At 40.8% G+C, this 13,489-nt stretch overlaps 2 long non-coding RNA genes across 2 annotated transcripts; one reads left to right on the forward strand and one right to left on the reverse strand.

The window, feature by feature from the left end:
• On the reverse strand, positions 1 to 1,168 carry LOC129144234 (uncharacterized). Its single transcript, XR_008548465.2, has 2 exons — positions 1,036 to 1,168; positions 1 to 508 (listed from the first exon to the last, which is right to left on the reverse strand). It is a non-coding gene; the product is annotated as an uncharacterized LOC129144234 (long non-coding RNA).
• LOC100608459 (uncharacterized) lies at positions 1,060 to 10,607 on the forward strand. The gene is made up of 2 exons (XR_127822.7): positions 1,060 to 1,827; positions 7,767 to 10,607. It is a non-coding gene; the product is annotated as an uncharacterized LOC100608459 (long non-coding RNA).
• The last annotated feature ends 2,882 nt before the right edge of the window (positions 10,608 to 13,489 follow it).

The raw sequence follows: 13,489 nt of genomic DNA on the forward strand, positions 1-13,489 counted from the left end.
TATTTTCAATTCTATTTTATTCTATTTCATTCTACTTGGAAAAAAAGTCTTTTGGTCTCAACATAAATGGGTTCTGACCTGCAGTTTCAAGCCAATACGTTACAGTAAGAGTAAATGTAGGGTTTCTCCCAGTTTTATCTGGCAGTCCCAAAGTCAGGATCAGAGTAACCGATGGAGCATCATCTGTACGCTCCACGTCTGAGGAGGAGGTCTGGGAAAAGATCCAACGTGTAGGACTGGCGCGGAGGCTCAGGCCTGTAATCCCAGCACTTTAAGAGGCGGAGGCGGGAGGATAACTTGAGGTCAACAGTTCGAGACAAGCCTGGCAAACATGGTGAAACCCCGTCTCTACTAAAAATACAGAAATTATCCAGGCGTGGTGGTGCGCACCTGTAGATCCAGCTCCTCGGGAGGCTGAGGCACGAAAATCGCTTGAACGCGGGAGGCGGAGGTTGCAGTGAGACAAGATCACACCACTGCACTCCAGCCTGGGCGACACAGCGAGACCCTGTCTCAAATAAAAAAAATAATAATAATCCAATGTATCCCCAGTCTGGCTTTCAGGGTCTTAGATGAGGTTCGGAAGTGGACTTAGGAGCCTTAGGAGCGCAGCCAGTGCTGTGGATTCCCACATCCACGGGACCTGCGGTTTCGGGTTATTCCATTCAGGGATAGATGACGTCCCTCATTTCTACCTACCAGTGGGGTGGTCAAGATTCTCATTTATCAAGTCAGTTGGAGTGGGCTTAAGTAAGTTCTCAGCCAAGGCTGTGGGGTCTGGAGGACCAGATATCCCGACCAAAAGCCCCCCCTCCCACTCCTTTCACACGCCTGCCGCAGAGGTGCACGGGTGCGAGTGGGGAACTGAGGCAAGAAGCAGATGGGGCGGCACCGAGAGAAGAGAAACTACCCTACAGGAAAAGCTCGAGCTGTTACCCCTCCCAACTTCTTCCGCCTTCCCCCTTCCCCCTCTTTCCCCTCTTGCCCCTCTCCAGCTTTTCTGGTCCAACCCTCTTCTGCGCCTAACACTGGCACCTCCTTTTCTTCCGGCTGATGAATAATTGTCCGCATAGCAGCCTCTCTGGGGCACTGAGGGGCGAGAAGGTTAGAAGGAGCCAGGGCTAGAGTCCTGGAAGGTGGCAGTCAGGTCGCAGGGCCACAGCAGTCACTCTGGGACTCTCTCTTCCGGTGTTTCTCCAGCGCCAAGCGGGAGAAGACGGAGCCTGGGAGCTGGGACTGGAGGAGCGGGAAGCGCAGTATCGGGACCACGGCTCTGGGACCAGGAACAACGCAGACTCTCCAGAGCCAATGTCTACTTCAGCCAGCTCAAGGGCGCGACAACCTGGCGCCGAGCATCTCAGGCCGCCGCGGGGACCCCCCCCCCAAGGGACTCGGGAACACCTGCCTACCCTAGAAGAGGCGGAGAATAACCCCGTAGGGAGTTAAGCGGCCTCGGCCTACAGCGTTCCTCCCGCCTCCACGGCGCCGAGCCCTGATTGACGTTCAGCCAGGCCAATCATAGCCTCAGTGTCTGAGGCGCGCGGAGCTGGAGCGCCCAGGGCACGTCCGCGGATCCCAAGGAGGCAATCTGTCAGGCGCCGCCGCCCGGGCGGCAGTATGCCTGAGGGGGTCCTCCGTGTTCGCGCCTCCCGCCGCCTGCACTGAAAGGTCTGTACCTGAGCCTGGATACTTGAACAGAGGCAGACACTGCGGCTCAAAACCCCAAGGGTAGGTGCCTATTGTGCGGAGTCCCGGAACGCCTGCCTGGAAGAAGAGTTCCGGCGGCTCCCCGAACGCTTGGAGAAAGCGCTTGGATGCAGTTGCAGGGTGAGATTTGAGACGGTGATTGTGTTTTCCAGCAGGCGCTCAGGCGGGGTGGTGAAGGAGGGATACAGACCTCTAAAGATTCCTCTCTCGTTGGGGTGAGGTGGGGAACAGCAGTGACAGTAGTTCTCATCCCTGAGCCTCCTCCGGGCCGGCCCGTGGAGGAGAGAGAAGGGGAGGGAGAAGGGTCTGCCCAGGCCTTCCGACACTTTACTTTGTGGGAGATATATGTGCTGAGTGTCCCTGCTCTGGAGGGATTGTTAAAGAATCCAGGTTCTTGGGGAGTGTCTCAGGAGAACACTCCAGGTGATATCCTTATTCTTCCTATTTTCACCGTGTTGGGGTTTTTTTGGATATAACTTGTTCCCTTTAACCCGAGGTGGCCTTGGTGTCTGGCAGCTGTTTTCTCTGCCAGGCACCACCCTCTGGGCCTCACGTCTTCATCCCTCAAGTCCGCTGCCTCTGAGCTGCTACTTAGATCTGGTCTGTTTCTACCTCTGCTGGACCAGAAGTTTGCATTAACGCCCCCACCCCATCCTGCAAGACCAGCGCTTCCAACCAAGGGCTCTCTCCTCTGAACCTAGAACCTGCTTGGAAATCGAGTATTTCCTCTATGCCCAGGTGGAGATTGATGTTTGGGTTTCACATCTCCCAACTCTGTTGGGTACTATGTCGTTTCTCAGCTTGGTTGTATGTGCCTCCATTGAGTGGACCGCATCTCCAGCATTTCTCCTAACCCTCCCAATGTACTCCCCGGCAATCCTTTCTTTTTTTCTCCAAATCCCCCTCCCCTCACCAGAAATGACTTTACCGCTGTGCCACTTATTTTGGCATGGAGCACTAAGGAGACATACTACACCCAATGCCAGAGGTGGAACAGAAATGAGGTTTGAAATGTGGGGAACCAGAAGCTAATCTGTGGGAAATTCTTTCACTCCTCAGACGTGTAAAGATGTGTTGGAGACTCTCATAAATATGTATTCAGTAATGCAGCATATACAGTGATGACCATGTATTCATTTTTTATGGGAATCAACAATTCAGAATGATCAAAAATCCCTGTGTGTAGAGACATGAATCTATAGGAATATCACACATAGTGAGCACAACTGTGAGTGAAATCCCATGTTTCATGCATCCCAGCAGTCCCAAAGGGAGCCTCCAAATGTGTACGGGAGTCAGACTCCTTGTAACCTGCATCTGTCTATGCACTAGCTATGTGAGCTGTTACCTCAGTCTTGATGAGGTTACTCAGGAAGTCTGGGATCTTGATTTTTGCCAGTCACTGATCACCTGGCTACAGGAAAGGAGACCTAAATCCAGAACTTAAATTTATGAACACCAGGTCTGTAGGCACTAGACCTCAGAAGTAGGTGAGTAGGTGGCTATTGGTTGGTCCCTTCTGGAGTGAGGCAGAGATACCTATGCCATATACAACATAAAAGGTTGCCTGAGCCCCTCAGCCTGAGGTAGAGTAAGGAGGGAGAGGTGGAGAGGGACTTTCTTCTCAGACCAGGGAAATCAGAAGCCATCAGATGCCTTCAGTAGGGAATCCAGTACAAAGAGGATCATAAGTCATCTCCCCGCTTCTCTATAGTGATCATAGACATAATTGCTAACCTGCCCTTCCTTGGTGCTCTGGTTAGTAGAGTGAAGTTGAGATAATACAGATGAAAAAACTGAGCAGAAAGGGAGTGAGGATACGGGGCCTCTTCAGTTTGCCTTATGGGCTTCCCACTCTAAATAGATGAGGTACACAACATTCTGGCAGTATCACACTAGGGCCAGAGTTGGTAGCTCACAGATGTACGGTAGAGGATGGAAGGAGTATGCCTCTCAGGCAGGCAAGTTTAGCCTGATAGACAGAGGATGTGGCTTAAAAGTCACTGCCTACAAGACCAGTGCATGCAAGTGAGTCCCTGCTGCTGCTTGGATCAGAGGAGGTGAGGCAGAAGGCTGATGAAAACCCACCAACTGATGGTCAGTCTGAGAAGCAGTCAAGATGGAGAACTGCAAAATTAACAGCTTAAGTTTTCCAGGAGTCTCAGTGCCCAATGTCAGGTCTACCAGGGATGTCCAGCCCCTCTGGTCAGAGCCCCAGGAGCCTTGTCTGAATGTGGATCCCCTCTGCTTATTCACAGAGACCTGGGAAGCTGAGTCAGGAACCTGGATAGTGACCAGAAAGTCACCCAGACACCTGAGAAATGCCTCCCTTATATCCAAGAGATCCCTGTGTGTAGAACACATGAATCTATTGGAATATCACACACAGTGAGCAGACTCTTCTTACACTTACTAAACTCTCTTCGTAGATTTACTAAATTTTTCACCAGTGACTCAATGGAGGGAAACCAGGTCCCAGACTCTATTTAAAAAAAAAAAAAAAAACAAAAAAAACACACACACACACACAAATTCTTTAGGTGAGCATGTATGCATGTGTAAATGGTACTATACAATGGTATGATTGGATGGTCAAAGGAATATCTAACCCAAGTGTACATAAGGAGTAAATTTGGAGTCAGAGGAAGTTGGTCATTGTAGGAAAGTAACTGCTGCAAGAAAGATTTCTTAGAATGTAACTGTCTAATGTGAGGCATTTATGCCTCTTTTCCTCCATGTTTCTAGTTTCTGCCTTGGGTTTGGCATTTATTGTTTATCCTGCTTCAAGTATAAGACTAGTGGTTTATTCGAGGGCCCACAACTTCCACTTCTACCCTAGCATCACACAGATGATTTTCTCTTCTCAAGTCATTGTATTTTCACTGGTAGTAAAAGAGGATAATATCTTCATCTTCAAATAAATTAGTGGGAGGGATTCAAATTATGAGGGAAAAGAAAAATTGGTTCTTCTGCTGTAGGGAAGGGTTACTGAAAATTAAAGGACAACCTACTGAGCTGAAGAGAGCTTTGGGGTTTGGTAATTTGGGGTGTGAGGTGGGTCTTCAGGAATGCCATGGGCTTCAAGACTAGTGTGTCTCTCCCTTAGTATTTTCCTCCTCAGTTTGAGAGGACTTCCTGGTAAAGGACTGAAAGAAATGTCCACTCCATCATGTCTCTGCTGACACCTAGCTTCTCTTCTCCAGTTATAAGTCCATTTTCCTATTGGGGTAACACAAGAAGGAGGAAGAATAGCTCAGGGGTCTTCCCTTCACATCTCTCCTACAAGGATTGTGAAATGTCATATGCCTCCTCCCATAGACTTAGATAGACCTAAAATTGTCAACATGTGTCCAGATAGTTGCAAAAAATATATAATTTCCAACATATTCTCCATATTAACACTTTAAAATAAAACTGTTAATCACTCATATGTTCAATTCAATCTAAATATCATAATGTTTTGACACCCATTATCATTAATTTAAAAAATATACAAACAACCTCTTTCTTAATGGTTGGAAATTTTCCATTGCTCTTTTTTCCCCCTTTGAATTCATATTTTTATTCTACCCCCCATGTAGAATTTTTCTTTTTCTTTTTCTTTTTTTTTTTGAGTTCTCAACCCTGGTTACATCCTAATGTAATTTTTTTCTTTGTTCTTGGAAATCTTTTATTGAGCCACCTATTCTGCTTCTTTGCAACAAAATATGTTCTTACACTGAATTTTTAATTTCTTGTTGTAAGTGTAAAAGTTATATGGGCTGGGTGCAGTGGCCCACACCTGTAATCCCAGCACTTTGTGAGGCTGAAGCAGGAGGATTACTTGAGCCCAGGAGTTCAAGACCAGCCTAGGCAACATAGGGAAACCTCATCTCTACAAAAAAAAAAAAAAAAAATTGCTGGACATGGTGGCTCCTGCCTGTAGTCTCAGCTACTTGGGAGGCTGAGGTAGGAGGATCACTTGAGCCTAGGAGGTCGAGGCTGCAGTGAGCCATGATCGTGCCACTGCATGCACTCTAGCCTGGATGACAGAGTGAGATGCTGTCTCAAAAAAAAGTTATATGGATTAAGATAGGACTAGCAACTGTTAGAGATCAAAATAATGTCAATACAGATTGGATATGCCTTATTTGAAATGCTTGGGACCAAAAGTGTGTTGGATTTCAGATTATCTTGGATTTTAAAATATTTGTATATACATAATGAGATATCTTGAGGCCGGGACCCAAGTCTAAACATGAAGTTCACTTATGTTTCTTATATACATTATGCACGTAGCCTGAAGGTAATTTTATACAATATTTAAAATAATTTTATATGTGAAACGAAGTTGTGTTAAGTACAGTACTTACATGTGGCATCATATTGGTGCTCAAAAAGTTTCAGATTTTGGAGCATTTCAGATTTTCTGATGAGGGAGGCTCAATCTGTAATACACATTTTGGTAAATAAAAGTATAAGTTTGTAATGGTAAAATTTAACTGGAAATGCATCTCTTAATGAGATGGATAGGGACTTTATTTTCCCAATTTCATGTTGACAAATATTACTTATTGTTAATGAATCTGGGCTGTACATTATTTCAATTAAAAAATTTTAACATGAAAGAACTAAGGAAACTTGATCATATAAATGAATGAGAAAATAAAGACTTGTTGAGGCAACTTCACCCAATTTTTAAAATTTCTTCTTAGTCATGTGCAAAGCTCACATAATGGGCTATTATTAAATAATATTTTCAATAATCTGTCAGCTGACAACTCAAGTATAAGGTTCTTCTTCAATTTTGTTGAAAGCAAAGAATTAGAAACCAATTGACTTGCAAAACTATTTTTATACATACATTAGGTTCTTTCACTTTGTTTTTAGAACTATACCAAAGACTTCACAAAGTCTTATAAAATAACTAATAATTATACCTGCTGCTCTTTCACTTAGGGATACCTTGTTCATGAATCTCAAATTAGATAAAACTAGGGTTAAAGAAAAACAACCCCCCACACACAAAATTGGAGATCAAAAATCAATAGGTTCTTAAAAAATATCTCTTCATTTTTTATGTCATCTGGAAGTACCTTTTAAAACTATGACACAGAGATGGTGCTGTATAGTTTACAGTTCATGTGTGTGTGTGTTTAATTTCATTATTGTACAAAATGGTTAATTTTATAATCATGCATTTGATAGATGTAGAACAGTGTGTCAACCTCCAAGCAGGAGAAATTAATCCAAAATAAATGAAGCTGGATTTCTAAAGTTTAGAGCATCACATCCAAGATTGCATTTGGGAACATTTTGTTTTGTATCCATACACAAATGAATTTCTGTTTTTAAGAACACAATTTAATCTACTTAGTGGAAATCAACAGCAAAATGAAGAGAAGGTATTAGATAATTAATAAATATAGGTTTACAGAAATTCTATTACTGACTGCTATTATGTGCATTAATTACAGCAGAATCCACAAAACATTTCCATCAAATTAAATCTTACTCTAGGAGGTATATGATAAAAATAAATAAATGAACAGAGAAATAACAGCAAACTATAAACTGTTACCCAAATAGAAAAATATATTTACATGATCCAGAAATCTTTGGTAAAAATTAATGAAAATATTTCCCCTATTAGTCAGAAGAAGTTCAAGAAAACATACATTAAAATACCTTCAATATGTGTTTGTTTTACTCCAAGATGTGATGTTGATCTGTGAGAAATTAATTTTGAGCGTTTTGCCTCCACTGCCTTGAAATAATGCAAAATAAGCAACTGAGCTGGGGGCAGTGGCTCATCCCTATAATCCCAGTGCTTTGGGAGGCCAAGGAGGGAGGATCGCTGGAGCCTGGGTGACAGAATAAGACTCTCTCTCTCTGTGTGTGTGTGTGTGTGTGTGTATATATATATATATATATATATATATATATATATATATATGCAACTGAAGCACAGATGGGACACAGGTAAGTGGGAAAACTCACCAAGCTCTTTGTTAGTATTTAGAGTGTTTCGTAGAAAGTTAATATTTCTTAACTTTTTTTTTTTTTTTTTACAAATTTAGAATATCCTAGCTCTGAGACAAAAATTGGGAACCTCAGCATGAGTTTGTCACCTGAATGAAATTAAAAAAATCACGTTGAAGGCTGGGTGCAGTAACACGTGCCTGTAGTCCCAGCTACTCTGGAGGCTGAGTCAGGAGGATCACTTGAGACCAGAAGTTCAGGAATTCAAGACTGGCTTGAGCAACATAGCAAGACTTCATTTCAAAACAAACAGAAAAAAACCACCACCTTCAGTATTTCTTGCCAAAGCAAAGGAGCCATTTGTTCTTTACGATGGTCAGGAAAGGAAGCATCAAGGTCATCAAATGAAAAATTTTCAGCATTTCAGCCTCTCTGCTCAGGGAAATATCTGAATCTAGAATATCACAACATAAGCCAAAACCGCCCCATTTCTCATGCCACATGTCACTCTTAACACAAGGTTACTCAACCTCGAGCATGGTTGGCATTTGGGGCTGAATAATTCTTTTTTGTAGGGGGCTGTCCTGGGCATTGTAGGATGCTCATGAGCTACCTCAGTCTCTACCACCCACTAGATGCCAGTAGCATTGACCCCTGATCTCTCTACCCAAGTTGTGACAACTAAAACCATCTCTGGATAATGGAGGAACCTTAAATGCATATTGCTAAGGAAAAGCCAATCTGAAAGGATTACATATCGTATGAGTCCAACTATATGGTAATCTGGAAAAGGCAAAACCATGGAGACAGTAAAAAGGTAGTGGTTACCAGTGGTCCATGGGAAGGATTGGATGAATAGGTGGAGCACAAAGGATTTTTAAGGCAGTGAAACTATTCTGAATGATACTGTAATGGTGGTTACATGTCATACCTTTGTCAAAACCAATAAAATATAACAACCAATAAAACTGCACAAAGAGTGAACCCTAATGTAAACTATGGACTTAATAATGTATCAATATTGGCTCACCAATTTTAACAAATGTACCACACTAATGCAAGATGTTACTAATAGTGGAAACTGGAGGGAAGAGGGCTTGAGGGGACATATGGGAACTCTCTGTAATTCCTGTTCAGTTTTTCTGTAACTGTTAAACTGTCCAAAAAAAGTCTGTTTTTATAAATGGAGGCATGGTTTTATATGGACTAAAATACTATGATTGCCTTTTTATTTTACACATGGTGAAATTAGAGCAGGACATATTTTAAACTCAAAATTCACAAAATTAATTTATGAAAATGTTTACCCAGATCAAGAATATTAAAGAAACTTAGATTAAGATTGTTACCTTGAATTTATTTTACTGAGTAATCCTCTAAGACTCCTCTACACATTATTAATCTAGAAGGATTTTTAAAGTCTTTATGACAATTAATTATTGGTCTACAGTCAAATTGCATATCCCCATTAACTAGAGTTATATTTTTCCATTTTCTGATCCAAAAACTTTAGGAACAGGAAATGTTTATTTTAGAAAACAAGAACACTTCTTAAGCATTTGCTGTTAACAGTTATTTTCACATATGCTGTACTTATTTTACACTTGTCAGAACATAGTATTTACCTTTGAACCAAGGTTTTATAATAAGCAAGCACTTTTTTTATTTAGAAGTCACATTTTCCAAGTAGAAAAATCATTAAAAATTCAGTCCTCTGAAGGCTAATTTCTTTAAATCATTTAACCTAATTGTTTAAGGTATAGATTGGAATTTTTCTCAGCACTCTCTTGAAAACAGGTGACAGTGGAACCCTGTTAGGTTCACAAGTCCTAGACTTTGATTATATAGCCCAGGCTCAAATTTTTCTCGAATGTTACGAACATTCAAAGCATTAGGAGTCTTGGTTTCATTTCTTAATTTTTTTTCTTCTGGGTATATTTGAGCCTCATCTTGGATTCAAATAAATTAATAATAGTCTCATGAAACTGATAAAAATGGGAGCTCCATTGAACATGAGAGACATTGATTCGTAGTTTCTAACATCCTCCAAATGAGGAGCCCATCCCTAATTTAGATGCTTCTTTCAAAGGAGGCTCCTTTCCTTCGTTATCCATAATATAGTCACACCAGTCCTGAAAAAAACATGGAACAGACTCCAGATCTTTATATTTCATACTCTAAAGTCATACAAGCCAATCTGCATTTCCTCTAGTGGAAACTGTATAGCTGGTCATCTTTCCAGGGCCCTTTTATCAAGAAACAATGCAGCTTCTACATTTGTGCTGCTTCTACACCAAAACAGCTGGAATCTATATAGTATGGTTCTGGATGCTCTTGTATACCTCACTCTTCATTTCTCACCTAACCCATGTGCTATGATTTGAATGTTTCTCCCCTGCAAAACTCATGTTGAAATGTAATTGCCATCGTAACAGTATTAATAGGTGGAATTTTTAAGAGGTGATTAGGGTGGGATTGGTGATGTTATAAAAGGGTAAGTTCAGCCCCTTCTTGCTCTCTCTTTCACCCTTCCACCTTCCTCTGTGTGATGATGCAACAAAAAGGCCTTCCCAGATGCCAGCATCTTGATTTTGGACTTCTCAGCCTACAGAACTATAAGCCAGTAAATTTATGTTATTTGTTATTAGTCTGTGATATTGTTATAGTAGCACGAAATGGACTATGACACCATGTGTTTACACAGAAAGAAAAAAATCTCATACAGTAATTGCTCCTAAATATGCAGAGAATATGTTCTGATATCCTTAGTGGATGCCTGAAACTGCAGATAGTACCAAACCTTATATATACTGTGTTTTTTTCCCCATACATACGCATGTTAAAGTTTAATTTATAAGTTAGGCAGAGTAAGATTAACAATAACTAATAATGAAATAGAAACATAACGATGTGCTGTAATAAAAGTTATGTGACGCCTCTTTTTCTTCCTCTTTCTCTCAAAATATCTTAATATTTTCAAGCCATGGATAACTGAAACTGCAGAAAGTGAAACTGTAGATAAACTATTAACTCTATCTAACAATAAAAGAAATAATTATATTCTTGGGAAAATTAACAATTATCCAACAGTCCCTTTGCAAAGGAAAAAAAATGCATGTATTGGAAAAAATCTCAACCACAGGGTTCCCTAAGCTTTGCAAACAACAAATAGCGTCCACCTATCCATCCTCAGAGAGCAACAGTTTTACTGTTATTTAGAAAAAGCAACTATTTCAGGCTGCAGGTTGTGCACATCAGCACTTCCCAGCTCTCTGCTAATATGGGAAAACTGACTATCCCTGACTTCAGTTTTTGTGAAGCTAAATGCCTGACTAGAGTTTAAACGGAGGCTAATTGGAGATCATAAAATTTTACATGCTTGCTAGAGGTGGACCACGATTTTGATTGGAAACTTTCCACCAATCAATTCTAAAAGGTGTTAATGGTGACTATTTTCTAAAACAAATCTGAAGAGTAACTAATATGATAAGACCAGAAATATATTTCTCTGGTAAGTCCCTATAAAAAGAAAGCTAGGTAATTAAATAATCTCTCAACAATATTGTTTTAGGAAACCCAATAGAGTTTCACAGGCCTGTTTCTTATGGGATTGCTCAATGTAGGTAAATATTATCAAACCAAAAAGTAATTTTGTAACAGGAATTCTACAGAGCCCCAATACCTTACAGAATGATGAGTACAACAGTAGAAACAAATAGAAGATAACCTAGAAAAATAAAGCGAATAACTTAATGGCGTGAGTTATGTTAAGAAAAGCTTCCTGGAAAAAGACATCTGAATAGAATTTTAATAGATATAGCTAGGAATTTCCCAAGCAGGTAGAAGAAGGGGGACATTCCAGGCAAAGGAATCATGTGAATGCAAAGGTAGGGAGTCATGAATCAATATATTCGGTTTTTTTGTTGTTTTTGTTTTATAAAGAGCTGTAATAGGCTGGGCACAGTGGCTGTAATCCCAGCACTTTGGGAGGCTGAAGCAGGTGGATCACTTGAGCCCAGGAGTTCGAGACCAGCCTGGGTAACATGGCAAAACACTGTCTCTACAAAAACAAAAAAATTATCCCTGTTCAATGGTGTGCGCCTGTGGTCCCGGCTACCTGGGAGGCTGAGGCGAGAGGAGTGCTCGAGGTGGGAGGTGGAGATTACAGTGAGCAGAGATCACACCACTGCACTCCAGCCTGAGCGACAGAGAGAGACTCTGTCTTAAAAAAAAAAAAAAAAAAAAAAGCTATAATAAGATCAGCTTACTAGACAATACAGTGAAATGGGGGAAGCTAGAGAAGAGAGGTGGGCAGTGGCCTCTTATGCTACGTAAGAGATTTGACATCATAAAGTAAGTTGCCAGAGTTCTGAATGAGGGCATTAGAAATAGTAATGAACAGGAAAGCATACACTTAAGAGCTGTCTGCTGTCTGGGAGGTGGAATTTACACTGAGTACTGAGTAATAGAATGAAGGGGTTGAGGGAAACGTAAGAATCTAGGGTGAGTGTAAATCTTCTGGTTCAGGGGATAAACAACAGGAAGTCATTGAAATCTATTGGCCTATCCTGCATTTTGAAATTATTTTTACTCATGTAAGGTTCTGTAACATTATATGGTCATTAGGAAATATCTGTTTACTGAATTATGCAGGTATTCGAAACGTTCAAACATTTCATGCAATATCAAAAACTCAAACTGGCTGCAGTGGCTTATGCCTGTAATCCCAGCACATTGGGAGACCAAGGCAGGAGTACTGTCTGAGCCCAGGAGTTCAAGACCAGCCTGGGCAACATGGCAAGACCCCATCTCTACAAAATGTTTTTAAATTTGCCAAGAGTGGAGTGCACATCTGTGGTCTCAGCTACTTGGAAAGCTGAGGCAGGAGGATCACTTGAGCCCATAAGGTTGAGAGCTGCATTCAGTGAGCCCTGTTCATGCCACTGCAATCCAGCCTTAACAACAGAGCAAGACCCTATCTCAAAAAAATATTATATTCATTAATGTTGCTGCTGATATCAGAAAAAATTCTAAGTATCCCACAGTAGCAGATACAAGCTTTTCAAAATTCCAACTTCTACTTTTAAAAGCTTAAATTTTAGCACTGGCAACAAATACAACTAGTTGTTTTCCCTAAAGTGATAGTATCACTGTTTATTTTCAAGAAAATGTCTGCCAAATTCCCAAGTCTGAATAATCAATTTTCTGTCACTTTTTTTTTCCAAGTGAAAAGATGGTTTTTCCATGAAAGAAAAGAAAAAGTGGCTAATTCAGCTTGCAACTCAAACAAGTGTTTTTCCGAAAGACAACTATATTTCAGCATGCAGTAGAAGTGTTTTATGGGTACATCACATTGTGTCACAAAGAATATTTTTTGAATGTGCTTAAGGGTTGAGATTTAGTAGAAAATAATTTTTACAACTTCATCAAGGACATTATTTTAGTAAAACTGTTTTTTTTTTTTACTACGAATGTGTGGTGGTGAAGAATACAATGACTACTAATAAAATTTGGTGCCATTGCCTTAATTCGTGCTAAGACACCAGTCATTTTACCCACCATTGGATAAAATCCACCATTTTTGCACCATCAGTGCAAATGTTAACACAGTTAACACAGTTGTTGAGGATAAACCACCAGATTCAAAAAAGTCATATAATACTTTTAATGTTTCAGAACCCCTGTTGCCCAGAATTCACATAAAAGAAGATCATCAATGGTCAATTGATGCTGATACCTGATGAATGAAAGCAAAACAGGATGTATAGCCATCTGTAGATCAGTTTCTTGTAAGGCTAAGGTACAATTCTTTAGATGACAT

Source organism: Pan troglodytes, chromosome 5 (genome assembly GCF_028858775.2).
Source record: "Pan troglodytes isolate AG18354 chromosome 5, NHGRI_mPanTro3-v2.0_pri, whole genome shotgun sequence".
Classification (NCBI taxonomy): Eukaryota; Metazoa; Chordata; class Mammalia; order Primates; family Hominidae; genus Pan; species Pan troglodytes.